The 18,216-nt window shown below is 33.7% G+C and overlaps 1 protein-coding gene across 2 annotated transcripts in view; it reads left to right on the top strand.

The window, feature by feature from the left end:
- The first annotated feature begins 10,489 nt into the window (after positions 1–10,489).
- Positions 10,490–18,216, top strand: part of LOC142333070 (adenylyl cyclase-associated protein 1-like) — a 160,148-nt gene continuing 152,421 nt past the window's right edge. Inside the window, exons 1-2 of one of the 2 annotated variants that reach the window (XM_075379902.1) lie at positions 10,532–10,634; positions 16,561–16,725. The gene's annotated coding sequence lies outside the window, so the exon portion shown is untranslated. Of the gene's footprint in view, positions 10,635–16,560; positions 16,726–18,216 lie in introns of both variants that reach the window. The other variant, XM_075379898.1, reaches the window with a different exon arrangement.

Below are 18,216 nucleotides of genomic sequence, written 5' to 3'. Positions count from 1 at the left end.
TTAAATACACACATATGAAAGGTAATTTTCAAAGTACTAGCATAAAAAATAATAAGGAGTTGTAAAGTAATGCCATGAAAAGAAAAATTGAGTAGGTGTGACTCATACAAGTGATAAAAGGATGATTTTCAGAGCAGTATCAAAAAATAAAGGCAGAATTAAGAGAATAAAATTAAAAAAATTCAAATTAAATCTATCTTAACATTTCTGCAACCTTTTTTTTTCTCTTTCATTTGGTTCCTTTCCACCTCTTTGAGTTTCTTGCTGAAGAAATCACGTAGGAGCGACCATGTGTTCTTTGAAATTAAATGGGATGTACCACATACATGGTTTCTATAAATTAGCTTTCTTCAATTCCCACTGGACTATTCACGTATGATGCACCATAAATACTTAAAGTAATAGAAATCAGATCTCTGCCCCATATCTATCATGATACATGATGTATTTTCACATCGTATATTTCAAATTACATATTTTCAAGAATAAGGTAATAAAACTATTAATTGTTTATATTGTTGGTACTTCACCTTGTACCTGAAAAACTTTAACAATTAAAATTAATTTTATTTAATGTTATTGTTGGAGATAATCTGAAAAAATATATATATATATATATGCCCAAATGTCTAGAAAACTTCCACACAGATTTCTTCAGGCTACGCAAGAGACTTATTCGCACTGTTTTAATAGTTTCATCAGAGACACTGATGGCTGTCCTGTACGTATTTGTTTCAGGTGGCTGCCTGTTTCTTTGAGTTGTTTGTGTCCCATCACCAAATTTTATTTTCATGCAGGGGGGTCTTCATTGTACATATGATTGATTGTATTCACACCTAACATGTGCAACTGACTCAAACTACAACACACATTGAACCTTCCTCTGCACCGCAAACATGGTGACTAATGCACATGTGTGTAATGGAACCTCTAAAGTTTGTGTGCATTCGCACACAAAGTTAAGAGTGTTTCTCCTTCATTTACCATACAGTTCATCTCTCCACAATGCTTTGTTTCAAAGCTATAACCATTTAAAACCCCAATATTATTTTACGAACATACATGTATATAATTTTTTGAAGATTCAAATAATTCATTAACATACTGACCAATGTGTTAATATATCTTAATATTAAATATAAACCACTGTAACACATTAATTAGATAAGTTAATCGTATCATTATTAATTCAAAGAATTGATTTTCACAGGATTCTGCATTTTCAGTTTAACCACCCATGGTTACAAAAAGTTAATACATATAACATGATACTTAGAGCAATTCGTTATACAAAAAACAAATGCTACAAAGAAATATAGGAAATAAAATAAATAGCAATATTTAATGGTTTCAAGTGAAATTTTAGATGTGTGTGTGTGTATATGCACGCGTACACATGCATGCATGTGCAGTCAAAAATCAAATTATTTAAAAAATTTGCTTTGATGCTATCTGATGATAATGTAATTCAAAAATCTGGTTCCAACCTAAATTTATTTCCATATTTGGTTTTAATTGTTGGCATTGCAGAAAACACTATTTCACACAGGTGTGTAAAATCAATTAGTAAGATTGCATTCGGCATACTAAATATATAAATGAAGGTTGGTATCCGTGCTAAATTTCTTTTTTGTTACTCATTAGCTCAGGATAACATCCCTGCCAAATGTTCACTTTTTGTGACTCATTTTTAAATGAAGTACTTTAAATTTTATTTAAAGAATGGTTTTTAATTTTTAAAAGTCCTTCAGACAACTGCACTCAACTACATATGATTCACACAGCTCCTAACAATTCACTCAGCTCTATCGATGCTACAAAAGCTGGCTCCGCACTAGAATAGTTCAATCTTGTTCCACGATCCAAAGAGTCAGCTTGTGTTTGTTAGTGTAATAATGTTTTATATGTATGATTTACAAGTTCAAGATTATAATAAAAATAATTTATATTATATTTGAAGGTAAGACTTTTATTTATTTGTACGAACCAGCAAACAACAAATATTTAGAATAATTTAAACACAACCCAGGTATTAAACCAAATTATTCGACATGAGGTACATAGAGGTATGTTTTGAAATAAATTATAAATTAAGGTGATGCTTGATGACAGTTTCCCAAAAATTTTAAATTAGATGGCCATATACTTGCATACAGCATATGGTGTGGGTGAATAAACAAGATATATTTCACTAAAATATTCCATAGGCAAAATAAAAATAAAAAATTCAAAAACCACAGCTATAGAAAAACATCCAATTTTGGCAAGTGAAAGATATTCTATAAATGTATCCTCACAATTACAGGTAAAATATTACTCAAAACAATTTTACCAAGAACCTGTGCTTATAAATTCTGTAATATGGATATGCAATCAATATGTACAATATGAACACTGTAATTTGAATATGTAAAAAGCTTCATTTCAACTGGGCAACAGTTTATGGATGAGATTAAGAACTTTCTTTCTTAAATTAATTAACACAAGTGAAGAAATAAACCAAATAACACAGAAGTAGAAATTTAATTTCACTTAATCAATCTACCTCTAATGAACAGTTATAATAATACATAACATTCGCTACTCGTTACTTCATACACATAAGCAAAACTTTAAAAAACTATCACATATAAAATTAAGTTATTATTAATGCCATAAGGGTAGGAAACCAGGAAGAATTTGGAGAGAAAGATAAGTTAAGTACTTCTAAATTCTTTTCTAATTAGTTTTGTTAAACCCACAGCTTAATTACTAACTTTGGGCAACCCCACAATACCTGCATCTTGACTAAATTTACAAACACAAGGGCATAACATCATTTCACAAAGATGTTATCTTTATGATGTTATTTCGTTGGAAATTAACTTACGATAAGTTTTAATGAGTAAGGTGCTTTTCATTGTACGGTTGCCCCATGTTACTCAACACTCCATATCATTACGTGTAGTATAAAATTTAATTTTACACTTACACTCAGTTATTCAAATCTATTTTGCATTAAAAAGCACATAGATTTTCTACTGATCAGGTGAAAACAACTAGTGTTACTTTTTTATGGTTATCAGAAATTTGATATGTTTTTTTATAGCTTTATTATGTGTCTAACTTAAACATATCTGCTACATTACATTACATTTTCAATTTTTCAAATTTTTTCACTTTGCTTTTTCCATGCTTATTAAAACACCGGCCATATCAATTGCAGCAGGCAATATGAAGTTTTCTGTGATTGTATGAGGTTTGGACTTCTGAGCTACTCTTAATGAGATTAGATGCTTCAAGTATAAACTTTTAGCAGAATGCTTTGATTTATAAATAGAAGCTTGTTGATTTAACAATGGATGTCATTTTCTTTTAAAAAATTCTGAGGGTTTACTTTATGATCCAAATGTTTAGTTTTCAAGTGTCAAATTGATTTTAATGGTTTATGCTTTGATAGGAGAGGACTTGAAAGCAAACAACGTACTGTGGCTTTCCATCCAATGAGGTAAAAACCATAATTTAAAAAACTGTCATTGTACAGTTATTACAACAGCTAATGGTCAACCTGAGACTATATAAGACTACACTTCATTTACATTTATACATACCATCCTCTGAAGTAATACTTTACAATGGTTCTGGAGGCTAAACAGAAAAAGAAAAGAAAGAAGTGTAATCGTACAGTCTTGTCTTTTTACCAATTGATTCACTGGGTGTAGGTGGCTCACATTTTTTCATAAATTTATCCATTTTGCATAAGAATCTGATTGAAAAAGTAAAACAGTTACACCGTTTGACTGCACATTAAAAAACCGAAACCTCAATTATTATTATTTTCAGTAAAACTATTGTTTTAGAAACTTAAACAAAGGTTGAACTAGGCCTCCTCTATGAATCATGAGACCTTGCCGTTGGTGAGGGGGCTTGAGTGCTCAGTGATACAGAGTAGCTGGACCGAAGGTGCAGCCATATCGGAGAGGTATCTGTTGAGAGCCGGACTAAGGAATGATACCTGAAAGAGGGCAGCAGCTCTTTCAGTAGTTGTTAAGGGCGTGAGTCAGGACGACTTAAACGGTCATATCAACATTAGGATTCAGGACAACATTCAGGACAGTACTCAGTCCTCTGAGTACTGCGCAGCTGAAAGCAATGGAAAACTACAGCTGCTTTTTTTCCAAGAAAATGTAGCTCTCTGCATTTTCATATAGCAATGATGGAGGTGTCTTCCTTTGTAAAATATTCTGGAGGTAAACTAGTCCCCAGTTCGGATCTCCGGGTGGGGACTACTAAGGAAGGGGTCACCAGAAAATTAAAAAATAACATTCTAAGAGTCGGAGCGTGGAATGTTGGAAGTTTAAAAAAGGTTGGTAGGTTAGAAAATTTAAAAAGGGGAATGGATAGGGTAAATGTAGATGTGGTAGGAATTAGTTAAGTTTGGTGGGAAGAGGAGGGCGACTTTTGGTCAGGTGATTTTAGAATAATTAACTCAGCTTCAAATAATGGGCAGGCAGGAATAGGTTCTGTAATGAACAAGAAGATAGGGAAGAGAGTATTTCAAAATGCATAGCGATAGAATCATTGTAATAAGGATAAAATCAAAACCTAAACCGACAACGATTGTTAATGTCTATATGCTTACAAACGCCCATGATGATGATGAGGTAGAGTGTGTTTACGAGGAAATTGATGAAGCAATTAAACACGTAAAAGGAGATGAAAATTTAATAATAGTTGGAGATTGAAATGCAAGCATTGAAAAAGGCAAGGAAGGAAATATAGTGGGTGAATACGGGCTGGGCAAAAGGAACGAAAGAGGGGACCTACTTATAGAGTTTTGCACGAAGTATAATTTAGTAATTGCCAACACACAATTTAAAAATCATAATAGAAGAATATACACTTGGAAAAAGCCAGGCGATACTGCAAGGTATCAGATAGATTATATATCATGGTTAAGCAAAGATTTAGAAATCAACTCGTTGACTGCAAAACTTACCCTGGAGCAGACATTGATAGCGACCATAATTTAGTGATAATGAGGTGTATATTGAGGTTTAAAAACCTGAAGAAAAGGTGTCAGTTGAATTGGTGAAATTTAGAGAAACTTGAGGAAAAGGAGGTAAAGAATATTTTTGAGGAGGACATCGCAAGAGGTCTGAGTAAAAAAGCTAAGGTAGAAGAAGAATGGGAGAATGTTAAAAGGGAAATTCTTAAATCAGCAGAAGCGAACTTAGGCGGAACAAAGAGAACTGGTAGAAAACCTTGGGTTTCAGACGATACATTGCAGCTGATGGATGAACATAGAAAATATAAGAATCCTAGTGAGAAGAAAGTAAAAGGAACTATCGACAATTAAGAAATGCTATAAACAGGAAGTGCAAACTAGCAAAAGAAGAGTGGATTAAAAAAAAGTGTTCAGAAGTGGAAAGAGAGAAGAACATTGGTAAAATAGACGGAGCATACAGGAAAGTTAAGGAAAATTTTGGGGTACATAAATTAAAATCCAATAATGTGTTAAACAAAGATGGTACACCAATATATAACACGAAAGGTAAAGTTGATAGGTGGGTGGAATATATTGAAGAGTTATACGGAGGAAATTAATTAGAAAATGGTGATATAGAGGAAGAAGAGGATGAAATGGGAGAAACAATACTAAGATCTGAATTTAAGAGAGCATTAAAAGATTTGAATGGCAGAAAGGCTCTTGGAATAGATGGAATACCTGTAGAATTACTGCGCAGTGCAGGTGAGGAAGCGATTGATAGATTATACAAACTGGTGTGTAATATTTATGAAAAAGGGGAAATTCCGTCAGACTTCAAAAAAAGTGTTATAGTCATGATACCAAAGAAAGCAAGAGCGGATAAATGTGAAGAATACAGAACAATTAGTTCTGTAAAATTGAGAGGAGAGTGGAAGAAGTGTTAGGAGAAGATCAATTTGGTTTCAGGAAAAGTAGAGGGACAAGGAAAGCAATTTTAGGCCTCAGATTAATAGTAGAAGGAAGATTAAAGAAAAACAAACCAACATACTTGGCGTTTATAGACCTAGAAAAGGCATTCGATAACGTAGACTGGAATAAAATGTTCAGCATTTAAAAAAAATTAGGGTTCAAATACAGAGGTAGAAGAACAATTGCTAACATTTACAGGAACCAAACAGCAACAGTAATAATTGAAGAAGATAACAAAGAAGCCATAATAAGGAAGGGAGTCTGACAAGGATGTTCCCTATCCTCGTTACTTTTTAATCTTTACATGGAACTAGCAGTTAATGATTTTAAAGAACAATTTAGATTTGGAGTAACAGTACAAGGTGAAAAGATAAAGATGCTACGATTTGCTGATGATATAGTAATTCTAGCTGAGAGTAAAAAGGATTTAGAAGAAACAATGAATGGCATGGATGAATGGATGAAGTCCTACGCAAGAACTATCACATAAAAATAAATAAAAACAAAATGAAAGTAATGAAATGTAGTAGAAATAACAAAGATGGACCACTGAATGTGAAAATAGGAGGAGAAAAAATTATGGAGGTAGAAGAATTTTGTTTTTTGGGAAGTAGAATTACTAAAGATGGACGAAGCAGGAGCGTTATAAAATGCTGAATTAGACAGGCGAAACGAGCCTTCAGTCAGAAATATAATTTGTTTACATCAAAAATTAATTTAAATGTCAGGAAGAGATTTTTGAAAGTATATGTTTGGAGTGTCGCTTTATATGGAAGTGAAACTTGGACATTCGGAGTATCTGAGAAGAAAAGATTAGAAGCTATTGAAATGTGGTGCTATAGGAGAATGTTAAAAATTAGATGGGTGAATTAAGTGACAAATGAAGAGGTTTTGTGGCAAATAGAGAAGAAAGAAGCATTTGGAAAAATATAGCTAAACGAAGAGACAGACTTATAGGCCACATATTAAGGCATCCTGGAATAGTCGCTTTAATATTGGAAGGACAGGTAGAAGGAAAAAATTGTGTAGGCAGGCCACAATTGTTAGGGATGTAGGATGTATACTGAAATGAAACGACTAGCACTAAATAGGGAATCTTGGAGAGCTGCATCAAACCAGTCAAATGACTGAAGACAAAAAAAACAAAGGTATCAAATGTACGCTTCTCAATAAAACTAAGTTATTGTTATGCAATCCCTTACGCCTCTTTTATACTGCTGAGAGTTCAATGTGTTCAAACATGTCATATGCATGTTTAACATGACTCTTGCACAGGGAATGTTATGCAAGCAGACCAAATTACAACACAGAGAAAGCAGGCAAAATACCTGTTTTAATTGTGGAGAATAGGGGCACCATGCTGTTGAGTGTGTAAAGAAACAAAGGTGTTTAACATGCAAAAAGGAAGGACATCATACTGGAGCTCAATAAGGTGTGCTGCAGAGGTCGGTCCTTGGATCGACCTTATGGAATATGGTATATGATTGAGTCCTTTGAATTTAATTTCCAGAGGACATTGCTGTGGTCGGCTATGCGGATGATATAGTACTCGCAGTCGGGGCTACTATAAAGAGAGAGATTGTGGATTAAATACAGGCTTTGTATACTAGGATCAGCACTTGAATGGCTGGGGTTGGCCTTGAGATGGCCTCTGAAAAGACGGAGATTGTACTTATCACCTCTAAGAAAAGACGTCACACACTGTTTTTGGAACTGGCAGGAAGGAGAGCTGATTCCAAAATGGCCATTAAATACATGACATCTGGATTGATGGATTGAGATACGGAGTCCATGTTATGGAAAGTTGTGAGAGAGCGAAGGGGACAGACAATACGTGCGGTTGCCTTCTTACTTCCGAACACCAGGGGGCCTGGAGAACTCAGGAGGAGGTTATTAACAAGTGTGGTGTATTCTTCCCTCTTATATAAGGCAGAGATCTGGGCAGATGTTCCTAGGTATAAAGGTATATGGGTATACTTGCTGCGCTACATAGGAGATGCTGCCTTCGGATTTCGGCAGCTTATCGTATGATCTAAAGAGAGGCTGCAGAGATGCTGGCTGGTGTTATGCCAGTTGATATGCTAATTGCTAATAGAAGGAAGCATAGAGAATTAAGGATGCTTCCTTCTTCAGAGAAGAAGAGATTGATTGTAGCCAATTTACAAGAGTTGATGAATAATTGGCAAGAACGGTGGAATGCAGGAGCGGAAGGTCGGTGGACTTACCATCTGATTGGTAATGTAAGGAGTTGGTGCAGTAGGACTCATGGATCAATTGATTATTATTAATTGATATATTATTATAAATTCCTGGCCGGACATGGTGGTTATGATCGTATCTGTTTAGGTTTGCTCTTGACCTTTCAGATCGCTGTCCAGCTTGTGATGTGGAGGAAACGCCGTACCATGTCTTTTTCTGTTGTACGAGGTTCCAGGATGTGCATGCTAGATGCCCTGGGTCAGATGGACATGTTCGGACCAGGATTTTCAGCAGATAATGCTTCAGGGTGTGAAGCAATGGATTATTATTGCAAATTATAATAGAAAAGTTTTAGAAGAACTTAGTAAAACAGAAAAAACTTGTAGGAGACGGCGAGCATGGCCTGCAAGGGAATGAGGTGTCAGAGGGTGCTAGGTTGGACAGGACTGCGGCTAAGTGCCTTGGGGACCCTCTCGAGCATGAGGGTGGTCGCTTTGGTGCAGTGAGGCTGTGGACACTCCGCTCCCAGTGAGGTCGTTGCTCACGTTTTTAATGATTATGGGCGACGGTCATGTGGATAAGTGATAAATTGATAAGTAGTTGAGTTGTGTGTGGGTGTGTTTAGTTGGTGGGTGTGTGTTTTGTGTACGCTGGGTCAGACTGTGGAAATTTAATTAACTTTTGAGTGTACTTTGGTGGATAAATTATGTCCTGTGACCATGTCTTCTTGATTGTTGTGTACTTGTCTTGTGTTGATCTGATTGTATGAATGTATAAATGTGTGTGGCACATCTTAGTACCTGTCAGGTGTTCTGTTTTTTCTGAATGTTTTTCTATTTGGGCATTTGTGGTATGCACTGTCTGCATGTAGTGGTCTGGTATGGATGATGTTTGCTTGCGGAGACTAAATGTGTGAGTGGGCGCTTACCCTCCTCCTAAAGTAATGCTTTATTAGCGGTTTCCCAGGAGGTCGAGTCGCCAGGGATGGAGGTTTAGTCAGTAGTGCATAGGAATACATACGCATTTTCTGTAACAGCTTGCGGAACCTGTTAGCGAATTCGACGGCCATAAAACGGCTTCCTCCACCTCAAAAAAAGACCAAATTACAAGGAGCACATACGAGGTCTGTAAATAAAGTAATGAGGTTGGTTCTGAAAAATGCTTTATTTACAGTCCAATTATATATGGACTCTTATCACCCTTAAAACAGTTCTCTTGGGAAACTACGCAACGCTTCAAATGGTCTCCCCACTCCTCATAGCAGTGTTGCAACTCATAAACCGGAATATTCTTGAGATGGTCGTTAACATTTTTTTAATGTTTTCTACTATTCCAAAATGGTGTCCTTTGAGGTGTTTTTTTAAAGTCAGGAACAGGAAAAAGTTGCAGGGACTCAAATCAGGTGAATAAGGTGGTTGAGGAACTACAGAAATGTTTTTCTTTGTCAAAAACTCATTAATTGAGAGTGCAGTGTGACAAGGTGAATTGTCATGATGCAGCATCCAGTTATTTTTGATGGCTGATCTCACGCGAACAACTCTTTTCCACAGTCTTTCAAGAATTTCTCGGTAAATATATTGATTTACAATCTGTTCTTTAGACATAACTCCAAAAGTCTGATTCGCTAAACATTGCCATCACTTTTTGACGTTAACGGTCTTCCACAGCGTGGGTCATCTGCAACTGATTCCCGGCCGTCTGAAAATGCTTTAAACCACCTAAAAACTTGGGCTCGTCACAGAGCGTCATCTCATACGCTTTCTTCAATTTTTAAAAAGTTGTAGTAGCATTCTCACTGAGTTTAACACAAAACTTGATTGATTGCACATTGTTGCTCATAATTAGTATCACCCATTTTTGTAACGCACAACAAAAACTTGTTTCACGAAAAGTTTGTTTACAACTCACGTGGCAACAATAGACAAAAAAAATTAATACCTAATATAAACCAACTGTTCATATAATCATATGTTTACTAGTAACTATACAGTGCTGCCCCTTTGGCTGCCAAAAAAAATTAGTTTCATCACTTTATTTATAGACCTCGTACACATCAACTTGGAACCCGTAAATTGCCCATGTATGTACACTTCATATATGCATGTTTGTACCCGTCACTATCAACACAGCTAAATAATAGTTTTATCTAGATTTCATTGGGTTGGGTTTGGGGGTCGCGAATTTTTTTAAATATATTTTTCTTACATTTCGACGGTCGTGGAGCTACACAGGTGAAAAGCACTACTATAAGCTGTACCGTCAAACTGGATGAGATATGCTCCACGGAGTGAAATTGTACAAAATCGTATTTTTGAAGTTCTCTCTGTGTTATATGTGCATTGTGCATGGTGTTGTTGTCAAGTCCAAGCTCCTGCATGTGCTTCACTCTGGTGGCTGTCTAGCCCAACTCTAATTGCCGCAATTTCGTGGTTTACTTTTCAGGTTAACCTGAAAACATTCGTTGTGCAAGAGGTTTTTTTTGGAGGAATAAAACGTTGTAAGTACCACTTTTTATTTAATTTAGTTTTGATTATTTTGATGTGTAAAACAGTAAAATTTGTTAAATATTATTTTGTTTATGTACCTTTTGCACTTTTAATGACGATCTATGGGCTGCTTAATGTCTCACGGTTTTGGCGTAACATATGCCACCCTTGTTTGTGTTCCCGCAAGAAAATCATTAAACAAACTTTATCATAATAATTTTGTTAATAGATACATATCAGTTATTTCAAAGAATTTCAATATTATCATACAGAAATCAACGAAATTGATTACACATTAAAAAGCAAAAGTTATTAATAAACTAAAGAAATTTGTATTTTTTTTGTTTGCTTTACACTGAAGAATATTCCATAACCGTCAATATGTACGGAAGCTTGCAAGCAACCCGCCTAAAAACTACACAGATGAAGTGTACCAAAAGCGTTGCAAGAAATTCAAGCTAAGAAGTTTTATGTTCGTGGAGCTTCAAAAAAGTGAGTTAAAACGCCTAGCGCTACAGCAGAGCTGTAGATTTAGAAGGGAAAATAACATAATAGGTCCAATTTGGGTATATGCGGTTTTGACACCTAAAGAACCCAAAAAACACAAAAACCGGGTGGAAATGTTCGCATTTAGGTGTTGTGTTCGGTGTTTCATACCCAATGTCTGCAGAACTACTCGACCGATTTTGACCAAACTTAGTCACATTACTTCTATGTGTTAGAATTAATTCCATTAAATTTTCAACTTAACTGCTAAAAGTGGCGAGACTAGAGCAAGATTACCCTCAGTATCTCAAGATTTCGCCCAGTTAAGGTCTTAGTTTAATTACGCATATTTGTTTGCAGTTAAATAATGTTTCCAAAAACATTTTTCGATTAATCGCACCTCCACCCCAAAAAATGCTCTAATAAGCAAGTGGGTATGGTGTATTATTAGTTCCCCCCATACCACAAGGAGCCCTAGTGTAGCACTGACATACAGCTGCAATCGTCTCTCTCTTTTTCTTTTTTCTGTTCAGCCTCCGGAATCACTGTGTGCTATTACTTATGAGGATGATGTGTACGAATGTAAATGAAATTTAGTCTTGTTCAGTCTGAGGTCGACCATTCCTGAGGTGTGTGGTTAATTGAAACCCTATCAAAGAACACCAGTATCCATGATCTAGTATTCAAATCCATATAAAAGTAACTGCATTTAGTAGCATTTGAACCTTAGAACTTTCTACTTCGAAATCTACTGTAGTTGTTTGCTATATTGTAATGTCACAGGCGAGTGGTACAATTAAATATATGAATAATATTTAAATTGGTAAAATTAGTACCAATGGTACTAATACTAGTACTAGTACCGCTGCACCCGCACAAATGAAATACAGTATCTTTGCATGCTTTAGTTAGAATCATTGAATTAAATAAACAAGAAATATTAAATTTAAAGAAAATTATAAATATTTTAAATTAAGTTGTGTGTGTATGCCGTGTATCAGAAAAAAGCTGCTTGACAGGAAAGTCCTACAACTGTGTTGTCAGCTTTTCTGTTAGGTGGGTATTGTGCCAGCATTTGATCTACATTCCCTCGCTTATCTTTAGATAGCGCTTATCTCTATCTGATAGTTTTGATGATGTTAGTAATCACACTGGTATTTTTACGAAGTACAAGGAGCAGGGAGGAAGAGAACGAGGAAAATAAATGTACCACCAGTAAAGAGTGTTTGTGAAGAGGATTTTTTGGACAGTGTAGACGAGATGGAGCCAAGTACTGGTACTGGTAAATCTAGAGCAGGTTGTAAAAAGCAGAAAAATAAAGATAAATCACATACTATTAGCAGTGCAGTGATTCAGAGGCTGAAGATTTACAATATTAACAGTATAGAAGATTTAATTGAGTCAGATTTGGAAAATGCTGATGATGCAAGTGAATTTCAGTCAGACAGTACAGAAAAATTGAAACTGAGTAAAGAAAGCGGTGATAAACCTGAATTTCAGTTGAAAGATATTCGTATAGGAGACTGTGGTGTTTATATATGATAAACAGTTTACCCTTGGACAATTAACAGCAACTGATGACTCTTTATGATAAAATAAATGCTATGAACAAGAATGGTAAATACTGGAAGTAACCAGATAACAAATATGAAATCTGGCACACAACAGAAGCTATTATAAATAAGGAAGCTTCCTCATCCAAAACAGATATCAAGAAGAGGGCTGTTCTTGGTTGATTAAAAATATGAAAAGTTTAAGTTTACAATTTATTTTGTTGAGTGTTGTAAAGACTTGCTTGAATATTTTTTTATTAGTATATGTATCATTATATTTTACAATTATGTATTTCAATTTTTTATAAGTTCTGTACTTGTTTTCAGTAATTGCTTATATTATTGGCGGTAGTGTAATTATAATTTGTGGTTTACTTTATTGATGACTCTAATATGATTATTACTCCATAGATTAAATTTTTTATTAACTATTAAAGTATTTTTATGATTCATAGTTGTAATAAAGCAATTCTAATCCCAGCTCAAAATCAGCTGAAGATTTGTGCACTACAAACTCATCCTGAAATGTGGGTTAGATTGTGCCACTGAATTTTCCCCTTTTGTGACTTGCATAGACTAGAAAATTAAAATGGTTTTATATAATGAAAGTTGAAGAATTTATCTAGTTAAGATGGTAATTTTCCAAAACAAATTTGAAAGCCTTTTGAAAATATTCATAAAAATATACATTAAGTGGTACAATCTCATTCTGTTTGACAATAGCAATCATATCAGTTTTTTGTCATTGACTAACAATTGAATGGCTTAAACATTAAAAAATTTAAACATAGCATTCACCAGTTCTGTGTGGCTAAAAGAGTTGAGGTATTTGTTACACTGTGAAGATATGCCAGATTGAAGTGAAAACCTCATCAGTGTTTTAAAAATTTGAAAAATGTCACAATTGTCGTGCAAGTTTCTGATAGTAGAACTGTTGGATGAAGATTGGCAGCATGATAACAAAATACAACACAGTGATGGCACATTAATTTAAAGATGGCAACTTTACTAAAACATGTATCATTTTGTTGTTCTGTGATGGAACTAATCTGTTTAGGCAGTTCTTGTCCACTCATACTCTAGTGACAGATTACTGAACTTTCCATTCATTGAATTGATAAGTGTTACCTTCTTTCACTACTCAAAATATGAAAGAAAAAAGTACTGAAAATGAACTTAAAGGATTTGCTGTTCCTTTTTGGTGTTTTAGCCAAACTAGCTACAATTTTTATAGTACTGCTGCATTGTACTATTGGATTATGGCATTATACTGCAAAGTGTTGACCACTCTTAATAAACTATGAATATTAATGTGACCAACTGATGAACAGTGGCACAATATTTCAAATTTACAGTCCACTTGTAAGGTTGTTGTTTGGCTTTTCCTTGTACTTACTAAACTTAACTTGCTATACATAGTATTATTTTTTTGGAATACAACTACATAAATGTCGATGATGTCAATAAGAATAGTAGAAATGATGCAAGCATTTACTAATTAAAATAAACAAAATGAAACAATAAACTTAATAAACACCATTAAAATGGTATATTAAGCTTCTTTTTCAAACAAAATCCTTACTAATAGATATTACATATGTTAATAAATATTAACAAAAAAAGAACAATTATTAAAATGCATAATTTAATTTTTTTTCTTGTATCACTATAGTCGTATTTCTCAAGGAAATATATTATGAACTTTTTTTTAGCACAATTTATGATGCAATTTTTTTTTTTGTAAATGTTCTGGAAATAAAGTAGCTCAAATTGTGGTTCTTTTTAACCTATGAATTAATTTAACACAGAAGCTTACAAATTAGCTTGTATGTGGGAATATGAACTTGAAAATTTGTAGTGTATCAAAAATTCAATGCATGACTGGGATTTGAACCTATCTCTCTTTTTCTCTTTTCGGCTCCGCAACCACTGTAAGGTATTATTTCAGAGGATGAATGAGACTAAGTATGGATGTAAATGATGTCTTGTTCAGTGTCAAGTCGACCATTCCTGAATGTGTGGTTAATTGAAACCCAACCACCAAAGAAACCAGTATCCACAATCTAGTATGTTCCAAAGGTTTGTGGTAACAGAAAATATTTTTTAATTTAAATATCAAAAACATTTCTGTAAATATTTTTTTAGTTTAAATCCATCGTGCAAGCTACTCATTCCACTTAAAATGTAAAAATTGCATGCTTTTGATAGTTTTTATTATATTTCTTGAAGAAAAAAAATTAGCAAAAGCTTTTCACCCCTTTCCCAGAAAATTGCAACTTAATTTATTTAGAATTATGGTTATATCCTTGTATTATTTAAAAATAAATATTATTATTGCCATTTAGGGCTCATTTTCTTAAAAATTAATTTTACTCAAATGTTTCCTTTTGAGCTGGATGCCCCAAAATGAAAATTTTTTTGCAATTTAAAATTTTTAATGCCCAAAATGTATTTTGTTAAACAATAAAATCACTACTTAATACCTCTCTCCTGATAAGAGAGCACCCAAATTTTTAAAAATTTCAGAAAGTTTTTTAAAAATGAATTACCTAACTGAAATGGTATAGCTGGGAAAATTATGCAATTCATTGCTGGATTTTTGAAAGCCTTAAGTAACTTATAGTTTTCAGTTAAAGCTAACAAATTTGCATGATCAGTTGCAATTTATTACAAAGAGGTTCCACATACCTGATGAGTTTTCAGAACAGTTGCTTTTATTAAAATTTTGACATTAATAATATAAAATTTATTGTGACAATCGTTATTTCAGATTACCAATAATATTAAATCATTCTTGGCATTTAACCGGTGTGATAGTGGAAAGAAACTTGATCAGGTTGACGTACTAAGTTTGCTTCATTATATATAAGTATATGGAATATTGATATCCTTAGTCAATTTGACACGTTTTTTGTATCTGACAATTTTTCTAAAGTTAATGAGTTTATGTATCTCATTATTGGATATGGATGTAACTTTCCACATTAAAAAAACAAATTTTATAATGCTTAAATTTGTACTTTGGGATGGACAGGACATACATATATCGATCAACAGCTTTGTTTTACTAGTACGTTATCGAGTTTGTAAATTTCATTATATAAAGATTTGTGATACCATCTCTGCCTTTTTATTTCATGAATAAATACATTTAAGAAAGCTGTAATGTTTTTAACACTCAGGCTTTGTTGACTTTATATTGCACAATAAACTTTTAACTTTCTGCTGCCTTTAATATTTGCATATATTAAATGAGTATGTTTGTGCATCTATTGTTTTTTTTTTATTTTTTAAATTTTATCTTGCTTCAATTGCTTTATAAATTACTCCTATTAGTTTTAAATAAATAAATAGTTTACTCCTGTTTTTTTCTTTTTTTTTTACAATATTATTCTTTATTTGAAACAAGCAACTCATCCATTGTACCTGTGGTTAGCTGTAAAATTTTCAGCTTGTATTATTTTATTGGTATACTAATAGATAGAACTAGCAGAATTTTGAATTTTTGGTTTATTGAATGATGGAATTTACCACAAGATATTTTTTTACAATTCTAATGTTTTTTAATAATTTTTTATTTTCAAATGAAAACTAAGTGGTGGTTATGTATATATGATATGTAAGCATTTCAGTGGTATATAAATTTGTAATTTTAATTTAAATAAATGTTAAATTTTAAATACTGCGTTAAAAAAAAGTAATGATTGATTGTAATTATCTGAAAATATCACTATATTCATCCATTTTGAATTAAAAAAAAATTATTTCAGTTTTTACACTGCAATTAAGACACATTGACACATAAGACAGATTGTTTAATTGATGGTATTTTTATCAGCGGTTTGTTAAAAATAAATCGTTTCATTTTTTCTGAATATTCTATTTTATTATTTTCTAGGATGAACTTCCTTGTTAGTATTACATTTGAATCAGTGTAGTCTACTGTTTCAACTGGATTCAGGAATTGGATGTCTTTCTTGATTCATCCCCAAATCTCTCTAATCACACAGTTACTCAACAAAAAAGCTCAATTAAGGCCATTACATCTTTTTATGTCTTACTGGTAAGGTTAGCAGATGAGTATGGTTTATTAATTTCATCACCTTATACACAGTTTGTATATGAAATGGTAAACAAAATCGAGAAAAAATTTCGTGTTATCTGAATTTTATACATATAATGTTGCATTTCTTATTTTAAAGTTTGATATGTCATCAAAAGTTAGCAGTTTTGTTTATATACCGTGAATTATCTTGACGACTGCATATTCTTGGAAAATCTCAGTTCTACATTCGACATATAAATTGTGTTCTAGATGTTTATTTTATAATATCAAAATGGTACTAAATAATCTAAATATTCACTTAATTCATTTCATGTGATGATTTAACTGTGTGGTCTATTGCTATCATCAGCTTGGATTCAGATTTAACCGTTGGAGCCTCTAGTCATTTGAATCCATTATTGATGCAGTCAAATAAAGATTGTAAAAATCTCCTTTTTATATGTTGTGACACACACATCAACTTTATACTAGTAGTTGTGGATGATTGTTTAGGTGCCAAAACGCAGTTGTGTGTGGCAGTTGAGGTACTGGTTTTGTGAATTGATTTTTTTATTAGCAGCCGCTGCAACAGTAACAAGGGTTAAGGGGAAATATCTTACATTGAATGTTAAATTGTGTCTGGTGTTGTAGTGTCTTTTGAGATTTTTGACAATATTTATAACAATTTAGTAATGATAATATAATACTGCCAATATTTTCGATAGCAACTAGTTCACTATATTAGCTAGTTAGATAGGTGTTTGCGCATTACTCTTTTAATACTTCGTGTATTAACTTCCACTTCGTTGGCCCGAAAATGTCGGATATATGTCATGTATCGAAATTCCATTCCGCTCTACATTACAGATTGCAAGATAGTTTCTGTACATATGTTACAAGTAATCCATCTATCGGTGGAATATATTCGAGGCGATTAATTTCGGTAACGTCGTGGATTACTTTTTCGCAGTTAGTGTCTGGTTCATTCACATACCATTCAATTTCTACGTTCATCTTTAGCTTTTCTTTCCATTTCATATGACGATTTAACGCATTTAATGCCTCTTCTAAATGATAAATATTAACACCGATAAGACAACAGTCGAATGTGAATTGCAAATAACTATCTGGTTCCAAATAATTTATTGTATCCTTAGCTACGGAAGAGTCTGAAGAGCCTCGCGATGGAAGCATGGCAGCTGGAATAAGATACCACGACTAAGGGAAGATCCCTGTACAAGTTTATACGGGATGTGGGGGTATGGTATGCCTCGAGTTCGTTTTGAAGGGCAACGGGTGCCCAGGTGCTCACCAACCATGTTAATTTGAACTAATATCTGTTTCGGTTCGGCCTGGCAGCTGATGAGCTGTGCGTCTGCGGGGAGGTCCAGTCAAATGAACACCTAATGTTTGACTGCCCTGTTCTTGGAGGGGTGTCAGAGACCGAGCCACCCTGGAACTTGGTGGTCAGGGGGGCTACTCCCCCTCACTTGGCCACTCACAAGCGGC

The sequence above is a fragment of the Lycorma delicatula genome, chromosome 1 (genome assembly GCF_047948215.1).
Source record: "Lycorma delicatula isolate Av1 chromosome 1, ASM4794821v1, whole genome shotgun sequence".
NCBI classification, from domain to species: Eukaryota; Metazoa; Arthropoda; class Insecta; order Hemiptera; family Fulgoridae; genus Lycorma; species Lycorma delicatula.
The sequence above is the reverse complement of the archived record's forward strand: the minus strand, read 5'-3'. Positions and strand labels throughout refer to the sequence as shown.